The sequence below is a fragment of the Mesoplodon bidens genome (assembly GCF_964165515.1).
Source record: "Mesoplodon bidens genome assembly, chromosome: X".
NCBI classification, from domain to species: Eukaryota; Metazoa; Chordata; class Mammalia; order Artiodactyla; family Ziphiidae; genus Mesoplodon; species Mesoplodon bidens.
The window spans coordinates 77,060,198-77,071,083 of record NC_138163.1 but is presented as its reverse complement, the minus strand read 5'-3'; positions in this window follow the sequence as shown (position 1 = coordinate 77,071,083).

Genomic DNA, 10,886 nt, shown 5'->3' with positions numbered 1-10,886 from the left:
GTCTCTAAGACTGTCTTCTTTCTTTTCATTCTTTTTACTTTTTTTTTTTTTTTTTTTTTTTTTGTGGCACACAGACCTCTCACTGTTGTGGCCTCTCCCGTTGCAGAGCACAGGCTCCGGGCATGCACGCTCAGCGGCCATGGCTCACAGGCCTAGCTGCTCCATGGCATGTGGGATATTCCTGGACCGGGCCACGAACCCATGTCCCCTGCATCAGCAGGCGGACTCTCAACCACTGTGCCACCAGGGAAGCCCTCATTCTTTTTTCTTTATTCTTTTCCACAGCAGTGAGTTCCACCATTCTGTCTTCCAGGTCACTTATCCGTTCTTCTGCTTCAGTTATTCTGCTCTTGATTCCTTCTAGTGTATTTTTCATTTCAGTTATTGTATTGTTTTTCTCTGTTTGTTTTTTCTTTAATTCTTCTAGGTCTTAGTTAAACATTTCTTGCATCTTCTCGATCTTTGCCTCCATTTTTCTTCTGAGGTTCTGGATCATCTTCACTATCATTATTCTGAATTCTTTTTCTAGAAAGTTGCCTATCTCCACTTCATTTAGTTGTTTCTCTGGGGTTTTATCTTGTTCCTTCATCTAGTACATAGCCCTCTGCCTTTTCAACTTGTCTATCTTTCTGTGAATGTGGTTTTTGTTCCACAGGCTGCAGGATTGTAGTTTTCTTGGTTCTGCTGTCTGCCTTCTGTTGGATGAGGCTATCTAAGAGGCTTGTGCAATGTTCCTGATGGTAGGGACTGGTGATGTGTAGAGTTGACTGTTGCTCTGGTGGGCAGAACTCAGTAAAACTTTAATCCACTTTTCTGCTGATGGGTGGGGCTGGGTTCTCTCCCTGTTGGTTGTTTGGCCTGAGGTGACCCAACACTGGAGCCTACCTGGGCTCTTTGTTGGGGCTAGTGATGGACTCTGGTGGAGCTCACACCAAGGGATACTTCCCAGAAGTATATACTTCTGCTGCCAGTGTCCTTGTCCTCACAGTGAGATACAGCCACCCCCTGACCCTGCAGGAGACCATCCAACCCTAACAGGTAGATCTGGTTCAGTCTCCCCTGTGGTCACTGCTCCTTCCCCTGGGTGCCAATGCACACACTACTTTGTGTGTGTCCTCCAAGCATGGAGTCTCTGTTTCCCCCAGTCCTGTTGAAGTCCTGTAATCAAATCCTGCTAGCCTTCAAAGTCTGAATCTCTAGGATTTCCTCCTCCCATTGCTGTACCTCCAGCTTGGGAAGCCTGATGTGTGGCTTAGAACCTTCAGTCCAGTGGGTGGACTTCTGTTGTATAAGTGTTCTCCAGTTTGTCATTTACCCACCCAGCAGTTATGGGATTTGATTTTATTGTGATTGCCCCCCTCCTGCCATCTCATTGTGGCTTATCCATTGTCTTTGGTTGTGGGGTATCTTTCTGGTGAGTTCCAGTGTCTTCCTGTCAATGATTATCCAGCAGGTAGTTTTGATTCCAGTGCTCTTGTAAAAGGGAGTGAGAGCACGTCCTTCTACTCTGCCATCTTCCCTATATTATCTCATTCAGATTTAGTTAGTCTTTCATTGCTATGCTGACTATTTATCTATTGTCTCTCAGCTTCACCTGCACTCTTCTGTATACTGATCTCTAATGGATTCTGCACACCACCCTTCCCAGACCACTTGCCAACTGACTTTTAGTTACACTCTACCAACGGAAGGCACCTGGAGTGATATCTGAGAATAGATATCAACACATCCAGTAGCTTCTCTCTGAACTACCAGCACCCAGTCTCACTGTGTCCCTTCAAAGCAGCAGCTAAGTCATTTTCCCTTGACAATCAGAGTCAATTTCTCATCAGTAGGCTGCAACCCTTGGACAAATATCCATTGAACCATATTCCCTCAGGGATCCTAATACCCCTTAAGTTGCATTTACTCTTCAGAGGTCCAACATGCCATGTCTCCTTCTCAAAGATTCAAAAACTGGTTGCTCATAACTTCCTTCCATAGATTTTTTATTCCTCCAGCCCTAGCAATTTCCTGCAGTTATTAATCTCTGGGTTGTCTGGTTATCTCACTTTGCTCTTTCAAATTTCCAACTTCAGTATAACCAATTGCCTTTATCAATTCCCTTCTGCTTAAAGTACATAATATCTTCTGTTTTCCTGACTGGACCCTAGAGTTGCCTGCCTTTCCATTATAGCACTCCTAACATTCTTGTATTGCATTTATGTGTTTCTCTCTGCCATACATAGCATGCCATTGGGACATATGTGTTGAATTAATGCATGAATAAATGAATGAACAAATGGTAGTTTGTAACTGGATTTTCTAGAGCAACCTATGTTAAGAAAAAAGATTCTGGTCATAGGTATAAAGGGAGAAGATAGACTAAAGTGAGTTAAATGATGAGAAGTTTAATTCTCCAATATTTTTTTCTATGAAATACAATATCACTTACCTTTAAACCTATCTGCTAGAGTTTTAATTCATAAACAAAAAATAGGCAGGAAATGACAGACATGACTGATTTCTTAAAGGGTAAAAATGTATTCACAGTGTGACCCACTGAATATAATATGGCAGCCAATAAATGCATAGGGATCTACTGTGTATTAACACTCTGCTGGGCACTAGGGGAGATAAATTGTAGAGATAGTCACTTTCCTTAAAGAGCTTATAATGAAGCTGGAAAGAGAAAAATAATTGGCTTGAGGGGGTCAACAGACATGCTTTTGACAAAATCAATTCTCTCCCCTGGATCTCAGTTTCTTCATCAATAACACAAAAGGGGGTGCACTAGGAGCTCCAAATAGCCCCACTAGCTGAAATACACTGTGGCTTTAAGTTTCTATGTGGAAAAGGGGATACAGGGCCATTAATTAGTTTTTTTTTCTTTTATGATTTGCACTTTATTTGTTGAATTTAACAAATTGGTGCCAAAACCAAGGTCACTAAGATGTTCTCATATGTTTTCTTCCAAGAGTTTTATAGTCTTAGCTCTGACATTTATGTCTATGATCTATTTTGAGTTGACTCTTTGTATAATGTGAAGTAAGGGTTTGTTTGTTTGGTTTTTTTTTTTTTGCTTTATAACAAATTTAATCAGTTATACATATACATATGTTCCCATATCCCCTCCCTTTTGCGTCTCCCTCCCAATTAATTAGTTTTGAAATGGGAATCTCGAGCAGTTCCAAACACAAGAATAATCATATTCATTTTCTACTTCCAAACCAGGCAGAATTAGATACAAGCTGGAATCTCAAGACAGAAATGAGTGTGTTGACAATCAAGGGGGAAGAAAGCCTCCATTTCCCTAGATGGGTGGATAATTGGGTGTCAAATCTTTCCATGAGGATGACACCCTGTTTGAGACCTGAAAACTTTTCATTCTTCTCTCCTCAGCATAATTTCCTAAACACTGTTGAAGAATCAGGTGAAACTTATGCCCTCTGTGAGCTACTTACTGAGCCATTTGATGGTGTCCTAGTCACCCACTCCATCTGCAAGACAATTGGCTTCCCAGAAGTTGTCTCCTTCCTTCTTTACTATCTCACACATTACCTGGGTCAATTTTTGCTGGTTTTATTCTAATGCAACAGGTGGAGCTAGGACATACACATGAAAATAACTAGTAAACAAGCTTGATGTAATATGCTGTACTAATTCTTTCAACAAGTATTTATTGAGCACTTACTGTGAGGAGAGAGTGAACAAGAAAGTCACAGTCCCTGCTGTCATGGAGCTTACTTCAGGCGACTAACCAAAAATAAGTAAAGCAACATACGAAGAAAGTATTTATAAATTATAACAAGTTCTTTGAAATAAATAAAGTACTAGGAGAATAATGTGAGAGCTACATTAAAGAGCGTGATCAGAGAAGGATTCTGAGTGGGGTGACCAGTACCGAGACACAAAGTATAAGAGTTAGGCATGGGTAATTGGAAGATTGACTAATCCAGGCAGAGGGAAAATCATGTGCAGAGGCCCTGTAGTAAGAAGTATCTTGATGGTTTAAGAGAAGACCATTGCGGCTAGAGTATAGCAGATCTCAAGTAGAGTGGCGGGGCGTGAAGCTAGTGAGATAGACAGAGGCCAAATTACATACGGTCTATTTGGATTTTATTCCAAGTGAGATAGAAAGCCATTGGAGTGTTTTTTTTTTTTTTTTTTTTTTTTTTTTTTTTTTTTTTTTTTTTTTTCTTTTTGCGGTATGCGGGCCTCTCACTCTTGTGGCCTCTCCCGTTGCGGAGCACAGGCTCCGGATGCGCAGGCCCAGCGGCCATGGCTCACGGGCCCAGCCGCTCCGCGGCATATGGGATCCTCCCAGACCGGGGCACGAACCCGTATCCCCTGCATCGGCAGGCGGACTCTCAACAACTGCGCCACCAGGGAGGCCCCATTGGAGTGTTTTAAGAAGAAAATGACATGACCTGGCTTACATTTTTAAAAGCTAACTGTAGATGCTATGTGGACGATGGACAGTGGATAGAGTGCATATGTATTTCTATATGCATATAAGTAGGTAAGTAAGTGTGGAAGCAGGGATACAGGTTAGGAAACTGTTGCAGCAGTCCAGGAGAGAAATGATAGTATCTTGGACCAGAGTGTTGGCAGAGGAGATAGAAAAAAAGTTAATGGATTCAGGATGTTTTAGAGGTAAAATCCAGAAAACTTAATGAGGATTAGACATAGGGTTTAAGGGAAGGTGAAGGAGTCAAGATGAGGTCTAGGTTTCTGGTTCAAGAAACTTTAGCACAGAATCCTTCCTGAGGCAGCCAATCTGACCAAGAGAGAAACAAGAATTTACCATAGTTCTCAATAAGGGGCCACAATCTGTTGGCCTTATTTTTCTTTTTGTCTTTTCACTGTTTCTTTTGAGCTGATTGGTAACTGCTTACTCCTAGGCCAATCCATTGTCACATATTTTAGGTCTATAACTTGAGTTTCTCTCAGTCTCACCTGCCTACTGGGACTAGTATGGGTAACCTGATAGTAATAACTCAAGTGTCATCAGCTCTTTCCACACCTGCACAATGCAAGACTTCAGGTCTTTGAAAACTTCTCCCAGGTATTTCTGGGAGTCCTTGGGGGTGTCTCACATGTGTTCACCACCAGTGCTCACACAGCTTAGGTATCCAATTCCATAATTAGGGTCATTTTAGTCTTTCTGGCTCTGAAACATGAAAAAAAAAAACCTGCAGTGTGGAAATAAATGCTTAATATATGCAAACTTCAATCAAAGTTACTTTTAATATTCATAACTTGTATTACATTTGAAAACAATTTGTGGATTATATTTTCTCACTTTACAAGAATTCCCAAGTATGCATAATGATTACTTAGAAATCATAGCCCATTGTAAATTAAAGGAGTTCATTGTAGCCAAATAATTTCAAAAGTAACATTTAAAAATATTTTATAATTTTTTACAGTAATAAAATTCTATTTCATGTGTACTGTGGGTGTCTTTTATTATATTTGATATAATGATGGATGGGGGCTCCAAAATCTAAGGCTTATGAAGGTTTATAAATGTCGCTACCTACAAGCAGCACCCACTGCTCTTAAAGCTATTTGCAAGGAGCACCTCCCCACTGCCACTGCTGCCAGGACTCACTATAAGTAAGCGGGTATTTGTAGGTGCCCCAAGGCTGTAAACTTTCTTTTTCTCAAAGCACTCCTGGATTCCCTGTCATTCTCAGAGCAGCAAAATCACACTTTGTTGTACATAGGGAGAACATCTCTCCTCATTACCATGAAGAAATTCACCTCTGAAGCACCTCTGCCTTGTGCCTCAGTGCCTGTCAGACTCCCATGATTAACCTGCCCTTCTGCCTGTAACTGTCTATGGGGTTGTAAATAGTCCATGGCACTAACTAGTTTTCTTTCAAATGTTAAGTGCCAGCATAAAGCTGTTTCCTTATTCTTCTTCTCTAAACAGCAAAAGTAAGACAAATCCCCTGAAGGCCTGGCCCAACAGTGAAGACCAGCCCTGCATGAATAATGGCTTAGACTCAAGGTGACTACCACTACAGGTATTTCAAAGGAAAACACTTTTCAACACACACCAGTCTTTTTCTCTTGCTTCCAGAGCCACTAGATTTCTGAAATGATGTTAGAAACTAAGATGTCGTGTGAGCCACTCTTACTCTATAAGGGCAAGGTCACTCTGGACTGGGATTAGCTTCATAGAAGTAGTGGGCCTAAAGCTGAGAAAAGTCATGTAAAGTATTTGTACAATCCACTATGTGGTCTACAAAGAACTTTCACATACATTGTCTCATCTGATCATCACAATATATGAGGTAGGTAATACCCATAGTTCCTTTTAACACATGAAGAAATTGAAACTCAAAGAGATGAATGATAGTCCAAGCGTTCTCAGCTTGGAGAAAGCTATAGGAAGAAGCTTTCAAACTGATGAAGATTTTATTTTTAAGCTTTGGAAAGTTTTAAAAACAAAAAGAAATGCTTCTTTCCCTGGCTCTCTACCTGTGTCCCCAAAAGGACTATCTCCTTATTGCATTTGCAAAAGGCATGGATTCCCTTTTCCAGTGGGTAAATAGGCCATGTCCTCTTGCTTCTCCCACTTTTGGTGCTCAAATGAGTTGTGTAATCAACTCTTGGAGCCATTCAGGAGAAAGGGAATTCTGACCTCATCAAGACACAAGAGATCAAACCCCCACAAATATGTCAATAGATCATTTAGAACAACAAAGAGTACCAAATTTATGTAAATATCACTGATCAAGGCCAAAACAAAGACCTTTTACCAAATCCAAACAAGCTTTGGAAATCACACAAAATAGACAGCCTAGCATAGCAATGCAGTTGACCTCTCTGCCCAGAAGTCAATATTCTGAAAGATTTCTTCGGGAACTAAAAACTGTAGACTTTTATATAATCCTTATATTTAATGCTTGTTTTCCTAACAAGGGTAATAATGATTAGTCATGGAGAATTCAAACACAACAACCAGGTTGGTTTGCACTGATTGAACAGTCAAGAAGCACCTACTATATGCTAAGTACTATATTACATGCTGGGTTTATGGAAAGAATGAAGACATGGACCCTGCCCTTCAGCAGCACACAGCAAAGGAATAAAGATGTAAAAGGGCAAAAGGAATTTCATTGTCTACTCAAGAGCTACTGTCCTCCTCTTACTTGCTAACACTTTTGTTTGGAATCACAATATATCTCAGCCTCAAGAGATGAATCATGATTAGTTTAAGTGATTCAAAATTCCATTCCCAATTTCCTTTGTCAAATATTTACTTTCCCAGACTTCCATGCAATTAGAAGTGGTCATATGATGAAGTTCTGTGCAAAATGTAAAGGGAAGACTTTTGGAAGTCTCTGTGGAAGATTTTGCTAGGCTTCCTCCAGACTAATGAGAAGAAAATTTCACACCTCTCTCCTTTTTCCATATAAATGTCAGGATGACTTTCCTGAAGCTGCAGCAGCTATCTTGCAACCATAAGACAATAAGAATGAAGACAAAAAGGCCACATACTGAAAATGATGGAACAACAGGATAGAAATAGTTGAAGTCCTTCATTACATAATTGAACCACTGAATGAACCATAGAACCACATCCTCCAAAGTTCTTGATAAGTAAACAAAATGTCCTATGGTTTAAATAATTATTAGTTAAGTTTTTTGTTACTTGCAGATGAAAGTATTGCTAACTGATAGCACAATTCACATTTATTGGGCATCCACTATATGCCAGAAAGAACGTGGTGTTTAACATATTTTATCATATTCAATTTAATTCCCACAAAAATACCACAGCCTAGATATTATTATCATCACTGGTTTACCAATAAAACTTAAGAGAGATTCAGTGTCTTGTCCAAGGCCACAAAATTATTAAGTCAGAACCAAGAGTCAAATCCATATATGTCCAAATCCAAAACTCTTTCCATTAAAAATATATTCATAATTGTAACACATGATAGAAAATGAAAAGCACTTTAAAAGCTTAGACACAAAGTGAGTCTGAGAATTAAGCCAAAGAAGAGATTATTTCCAGATAAAAAAGGAGGTATCATGAAGGAGATAACATTTAAACCGGGCACTAAAGAATGGGTAGGATTTATTTTATTTAAAAGGGGAGAGGAAAGCAAGCACAGCCTGAGCAAGTAATTGTTACCTTTTGTTGCTTTATTTTAGTCACACACTCTTTTGAGAATCTAAGGACACTCTCCTCCAGAAAAAAGTCACATATTCCCAGACTCATAAAGTTTTACATATAATTTTTATATGTTCATAGGCCCCTTGAAGCTCTTCCAATGATGGGCAGATGCTACTGACTGACAGATTCTAAACAAAAGAAACAATATGAAGCAAATCACTAAGACAGGAAAATATAGGGCATATAGATGAAACAGTAAATAGAGTTTGGCTGAAACATAGGTTGTTAAATAAAAGTGGCTGCTTAAATAAAAGTGGTAGAAATAAGATAAATAATAGTCAGTATTTGAGGGCCTTGAATGCTGTAGGTAAAAATGCATCAAAAGAGATGACATTAGTGAAAATGGCAGAGTAAGAAGTTCCAAGGTCCCATCCCTTCACAGAAACAAACAAAAAAAAGAGCATAAACTATTAGTATCAACTTTGTCAGAACTCTGGAAAATATTCAAAGGCTTACAGGAAATGAATGCTGAATCAAGGAAAATGTGACTGGAGCAAGGTAGGAGAGCTTTAAGTCACTTTAACTTAAATTTACCCCAGCATCCTTACCAGCACAGTGGCTGTTTAAGACACCAGTCTGCATTTAGTTGTAGATACCTGGTTTCTGGAAGGACAGAGTGGACCTTGCTCATAAAGAATTTTGTTTGTCAATTTTGACCTTTCTGGGAATAGGGTTGTTGTATGCTGATGGTCAGACAGTAGTTTTAAGCCTTGCCTATCTTAAGTAGTTATGCTGTCCATTTTTTACTGGAGTACCATATTTGATTCATTCCGTATACCTTTGAAGTTTCTTCTGAGAAATGGAGCAATGTTGCAACATCAACTTATTAAAATACATTTTAAGCATTTAAAAAAAAAAAGAATGATGTGGGGATTCCCTGGTGGTCCAGTGGGTAAGACTCGGCACTTTAACTTCTGTGGGCCCAAGTTTGATCCCTGGTCAGGGAACTAAGATTCCACAACCCTCATGGCATGGCCAAAACAAGCAAACAAACAAAAACAAAAAACAAAACAAAACAAAAGGAATGATGTAATGCACTTGATTTGTTTCATTTAATTACTCTTTCAGGGCAGAAAAATGGCCATGTAGAGGACATACATTGAAAATGTAGAAAAGCAAATGAACGAGCTTCTGCCACTGGAGACAAAAGATTACAGCTGGACAAACATCAGCATGGTGAAAATCTGGGAGGAAAAGCTGGAGAGTTACTTGGGGAATAAGGACGTTGAAAAACCTCTCATGTTCTGTAAACCTAAGTCTGCTCTAAAAAGTAAAGCCTATTAATAAAAAAATTATAAAGGATTAACTGAATGGACTTACCAGAAGAAAGAGCACAGCAGAAGAATGTGTTATTGAAGAAGAAAGAGCACAGCAGAAGAATGTGTTATTGAAGTTGAAGAGAAGTTAAACAGAAATTATTCATAATAAAAGACAAAGAAAAATAAGAAAAAACAACAAATTTTCTTCATATTAACAAGGAATCTAAAAGTTTGTCCAGGATAGTACATATGCTCAGATAATGTCTGAGAAGACACTTAGCCTTCACCCCAGGCTGATATTTAGGTTCAGTGCAAGCAGGAAGTGAAGGCTAAGGCAGAGTAGTAAATAGACTGGCTTAGTCTTCAAAGGGTGCCCCTAGACAGGGCCTATCTACAAAGACCAGAACAGTTTTGCTGTTTTTTTAACTTAGATGTTTACATAAATCACCAATAAATCACCATCTTACCACCAGCCAAAGGAACAGAGACATCAGAGACCATACAAAACAGAGAATATGATCTTTTAAAATTAGTAAAACTTACTTTAAAAAGCAGTCACTAAGCAAACAACAAGAAACCCCAGTAAGAAACAACAACAAATGCAGAGGGAGGAGAATATTATTTCTATGGTTACCACATTATAATACTCAAAATGTTCAGTTTTAACCAAAAATGAGGCATGCAAAGGAACAAGAAAGTACATCCCATTAAAACAGAAATAAATAAATTGACAGAAACTATCCCTGAGGAAGCCCACACATTGCACTTACTACTGAAAGATTTTAAACCAACTGTCTTAAATATACTCAAAGAGCTAAAGGAAACCATGGAAAAGAACTAAAGGGAACCAGGAAAATGATATCCCCCAAATAGAGAACATCGATAAAGAGAAAAATATAATAAAAAGGAACCCATATAGAAAGTCTGGAGCTGAAAAATACAATAACTGACATTTTAAAATTTACTAGAGGGTTTCAACAGCAGATTGGAGCAAGCAGAAAAGAATCAACAAACAGGAAGATAGGACAATTGAAAATATTCAGTATGAGGAGCAGAAAAAAAAAGTGAGGAAAAATGAACAGAACGTAATAGACCTGTGGGACACTATAAAATGTACCAACACACAATGTGATAATGGGAGTCCTAGAAGGAGAGGAGAGAGAAAAAGGAGAGGAGATCATTTGAAGAAATAATGCTTAAAAACTTCCCAAAGTTGATAAAATACATGATCTACACATACAAAACGCTCAGTGAACTCCAAGTAATATAAACAGATCCACACTGAGACACATTATAATCAAAGTGTTGAAAGCCAAAGAAAAAAAATACTGAAAGCAACAAGAGATAAGCAATTTATCATGTACTAGTTATACTCAGCAATATTAGAAGCAAGTTTCTCAACAGAAGCCATGGATAACAGAAAGAAGTGGGATGATATTTAAAGTGCT